The following is a 5,079-nucleotide window of genomic DNA, read 5'->3' as shown; positions in this document are numbered from 1 at the left end:
TTTAGGTGGGCCGATCCCGGCGGTACTGCAATGCCGGGCCAACCCGCTACAGAGGTGGAGCAAGCCCCTAGCACTCCGTCAGAAGCCAAAAATGAGTTTAATATTCTGGTCGTGTGATGCAGGACGTATCAGATATTAAGCTGATAAGAACAGATACTACACTTTTTTTCCCTCCTACCTCCCCTATAGCCCTACCTTTTCCTCTCCAAAAATGCCGCCATCCTCTAGTGTCGACGCAGCACGTAAAGCAGGGTGTTGTTAGTAGCAAGACTTATTGCCATAAACCGAAAATAAAAGCGGAGGCATACTCTGCTATGCCTCAGGGGGCGACGACACACTACTCAGAAACACACCTCCCTCTGCAGGTGTGAGGCAAGTGATGATTTTAAAAACTAAATAGAAAGAAATAAATAAAGACAGAAATGAAGGCAAAATAAAAAAAAAACAGCGACGCAGCACACTCAAACGAACTGGCGAGATAATCCCATCGCCCATAGAATTAACAAAGTAATAATCCTCTAAGATAGATTATGCGTTTTCCAATTTTCCAATAATTTTTCATACAAGGTTCACACAATTCGCATGTTACCAATTTCCATATTATCAGTATCACAGAACAGTCTACTCTAGTGATGCCCAGAAGGCCAATATCAAATCTGGGGTATGGGTAAGTCAAGGGTAGTTTGAAAGTCCGAGTGACAAAGATCCAGGGGTACACTCAGGCAATTCTTATACGAGGTGCCTTAGTTAGCCCGGAACACCTTTTGATAACCATGAACCATTGCAACTTTAAGAAATCTTGCAAAAGTAATGGTATATTTCCGGTCAGATTCCGCCAGGCGATGCTGGCTCCAAAGGTAGTCCATGAAAGAGACAGCATCTGCGAGGCAAAGGTCATAGATCGTGAAAATGGTTTGGCCCAAGAGACACACCATTGCGTTACGTCGTGTTCGGGGGTTGGTCTGAATACCAGGGTTAAGGAACCAGTCGACTGACACATAGTCCAGTGTAGTCCCACCGATCAGCGTTAATAGCACACGTGCAAGGTCCCACACTTCTGTGACGTGAGGGCATAGGAGACGATGCTCTCTGGTGTCTACGTCACCACATCGGCCGCAAGCAGCCGAGGGCCATAGGAGGATGGCCGCCAGGCGATGATTAGTGGGTATTAAATTGTTTACAACGCGATACCATAGCGCTGAAACTTCTGTGGGAAGGGCTAGGTGGTTGATATTAGCCCAAGCGTGGTGCCAGATGACCGACGGTCGTCTGTCCTCCAATTTGTGTGGTGTGAGCTGGCCTCGAAGCGCCTAGTAAAGGCACTTCGATGTGCGTGCCTTGTCGGTGGCCACTGCTAGGATGTAACTTTGATTGAGGTGATAGTCCTTGACTGTCGTCATCCGGAATGGAATATGTGTCAAGCATACTGGTGCACGCGCCGATTGTAGGCGATAACGGTCGAAAAGCACCGCTGTTGTCCCACCTGGGTCAATCCCACGCAAAGTGGCAATACGGTGAATCAGGATTGCCGCACATTTGTGGGGAAAGTCAATGAGTCCAAGGCGACTATCGACTTTTGGCAGTGTACAAGTCTGTGCATCAACTTTGAATAGTGCACGCCGCCACAATAGGCAATATACTGTTTGTGAGATGGCTCTGCTGGTTTGTTTCGGTAGCGTAAGGAGTTGTGCTACATACCATGCACGTGATAGGATGTAAGTATTAATCAGTTGGATTCGTTGATGGAGGTCGAGTCGTTGATCAGTGTGACTCACGCAAAGTCCTCTGATGCGCGTGAGAATCCGCCTGCACGTGAGTGTTAACATGCGCTGTGGACAGGCAGTCACCTCAAGACCCAAGATACGTTGTTCCCCTACAATCCGGTAGCATGGGCGTTCGATGGTCAATGATCGTGGTCCTAGTGGGATTAGCACCATTTTGTTGGATTTTAACATGGCACCGGATGCTCGTTCATAAACGTGGAGGACTCGGCGAACCGAATCGATGTCCCTGGCGTTTGCTACAAACACACCTACACCATCCGCCTACGCCACACTGCGGAAGGTGACGCCTGGGAAAGGAACACCATCGACCATCCGTCCGATGTCACGCAGCATGGGGTACAGCGCCAAAGCGATAAAATACACTGACAAGGGACACCCTTGTCGAACTGATCGTCTGATGGGAATTGGTCGTGATCTGCAACCGTTCACAATGATTGTGGAATTTGCTCCATCCAAGAAGTGCCGGATGACTCTTATGAAGTGCTCCCCGAAACCCATCCGCTACATAACGGCCAGCAGGTAGGATGGGAGACCCTATCGGAGGCACCGGCGAAATCTAGGGATCAATTGCAGCCGGGGTTCGAGCGTCGGCGGTGGGTGAGTAAGACAGCATCACGGTATATAGAAGCAGCGGTGAAGGTGGTTCGATTCGAAACGCCACATGATTGAGTGGGACAAAGTACCTTATTCATTCCCTGTTTAAGACGTGAAGCCACACTTCGTGCCACCAACTTATAATCAGTGTTAAGAACGGTGATGGGACGTACGTCTTTAGCCCATCAGTGACCTGTGACCTTTGGATTAAAGCCAATACGTACAGCTAGAAAATCGGCGGGTAGCTCGCAACCAGCAAAAATCTCCTCGCACATTTTGCAGAAGCGGTCTCCTAACAGGCCGGAAAACCTAGCACTTCGATTAGTGCTGGAATGGCACAATCGAAGGGCGGTATCCTTGCGGAGTACCGCCAGAGATGAAAAACCGCAGTGTCAGGGCCTAAATGCTTGCAGCGTGTGCGTTCCACATGAGGGAGTGACATACGGTGGTGCGGGCTGATATGGCAACAGGCAACCGTCGAAAACATCGCAAAAGCAAGTGCCGGAAGGAACGACAATATACGAGAGCACTCGTCAACAGCCCAGTACTACCCTCCATGTCGAGGAGTAAACTGCGACTCCTATTTGAACGCCGCTAGCTGCCAGGGCAGTGGAGAAGCCGTGAGGCCGCCCCACAGCAGCGTCAGGCCGGTGCGAGCTATACTGGCGCGAGCTACACCTAGCCGACTGCTTACGTCGTCCACCACCTACTGCATATGTGTGTGTGCGTGTGTACACACGTATTCTGCGTGCGTGCGGCGGCGACGACGACGACGTTCGCGAGGAGCTAAGGTTATAACTCCAAACAATTTAATTAAAATTATCTGTGACCAGACCATAAGAGACGCTAACGAGGCATCCGAAGGCACTGTCCTGTGCCCCCATAAATTACCAGCCTAGCGTAATGCGGCTGCAAGTGCGGTCCGGCTAACCACAAAAAAAAAAAAAATTACTTAAGATAATCTTAAATTAATTAAAAGAAATCGTGGTGTGTAAGCAACTAACTACTGGGCACATCAACAACTACGACAAGTTTTGCTACCAGCGGAATATCTGATCACTGCAGAATGTTAACCCATTTCAGGCTGTGTTTTAATTAATTTTAGGTGGGCCGATCCCGGCGGTACTGCAATGCCGGGCCAACCCGCTACAGAGGTGGAGCAAGCCCCTAGCACTCCGTCAGAAGCCAAAAATGAGTTTAATATTCTGGTCGTGTGATGCAGGACGTATCAGATATTAAGCTGATAAGAACAGATACTACACTTTTTTTCCCTCCTACCTCCCCTATAGCCCTACCTTTTCCTCTCCAAAAATGCCGCCATCCTCTAGTGTCGACGCAGCACGTAAAGCAGGGTGTTGTTAGTAGCAAGACTTATTGCCATAAACCGAAAATAAAAGCGGAGGCATACTCTGCTATGCCTCAGGGGGCGACGACACACTACTCAGAAACACACCTCCCTCTGCAGGTGTGAGGCAAGTGATGATTTAAAAACTAAATAGAAAGAAATAAATAAAGACAGAAATGAAGGCAAAATAAAAAAAAAACAGCGACGCAGCACACTCAAACGAACTGGCGAGATAATCCCATCGCCCATAGAATTAACAAAGTAATAATCCTCTAAGATAGATTATGCGTTTTCCAATTTTCCAATAATTTTTCATACAAGGTTCACACAATTCGCATGTTACCAATTTCCATATTATCAGTATCACAGAACAGTCTACTCTAGTGATGCCCAGAAGGCCAATATCAAATCTGGGGTATGGGTAAGTCAAGGGTAGTTTGAAAGTCCGAGTGACAAAGATCCAGGGGTACACTCAGGCAATTCTTATACGAGGTGCCTTAGTTAGCCCGGAACACCTTTTGATAACCATGAACCATTGCAACTTTAAGAAATCTTGCAAAAGTAATGGTATATTTCCGGTCAGATTCCGCCAGGCGATGCTGGCTCCAAAGGTAGTCCATGAAAGAGACAGCATCTGCGAGGCAAAGGTCATAGATCGTGAAAATGGTTTGGCCCAAGAGACACACCATTGCGTTACGTCGTGTTCGGGGGTTGGTCTGAATACCAGGGTTAAGGAACCAGTCGACTGACACATAGTCCAGTGTAGTCCCACCGATCAGCGTTAATAGCACACGTGCAAGGTCCCACACTTCTGTGACGTGAGGGCATAGGAGACGATGCTCTCTGGTGTCTACGTCACCACATCGGCCGCAAGCAGCCGAGGGCCATAGGAGGATGGCCGCCAGGCGATGATTAGTGGGTATTAAATTGTTTACAACGCGATACCATAGCGCTGAAACTTCTGTGGGAAGGGCTAGGTGGTTGATATTAGCCCAAGCGTGGTGCCAGATGACCGACGGTCGTCTGTCCTCCAATTTGTGTGGTGTGAGCTGGCCTCGAAGCGCCTAGTAAAGGCACTTCGATGTGCGTGCCTTGTCGGTGGCCAGTGCTAGGATGTAACTTTGATTGAGGTGATAGTCCTTGACTGTCGTCATCCGGAATGGAATATGTGTCAAGCATACTGGTGCACGCGCCGATTGTAGGCGATAACGGTCGAAAAGCACCGCTGTTGTCCCACCTGGGTCAATCTCACGCAAAGTGGCGATACGGTGAATCAGGATTGCCGCACATTTGTGGGGAAAGTCAATGAGTCCAAGGCGACTATCGACTTTTGGCAGTGTACAAGTCTGTGCATCA

General features: G+C 48.7%; 2 pseudogenes; both read right to left on the bottom strand.

Annotated features, from left to right (window-relative positions):
• On the bottom strand, nucleotides 1-213 carry LOC124719890 (annotated as a pseudogene).
• Nucleotides 214-3,478: 3,265 nt separating this feature from the next.
• Nucleotides 3,479-3,691, bottom strand: LOC124719876 (annotated as a pseudogene).
• Nucleotides 3,692-5,079: the final 1,388 nt, after the last annotated feature.

Source organism: Schistocerca piceifrons, chromosome 1, assembly GCF_021461385.2.
Source record: "Schistocerca piceifrons isolate TAMUIC-IGC-003096 chromosome 1, iqSchPice1.1, whole genome shotgun sequence".
In the NCBI taxonomy this organism is placed as follows: domain Eukaryota; kingdom Metazoa; phylum Arthropoda; class Insecta; order Orthoptera; family Acrididae; genus Schistocerca; species Schistocerca piceifrons.
The sequence above is the reverse complement of the archived record's forward strand: the minus strand, read 5'-3'. Positions and strand labels throughout refer to the sequence as shown.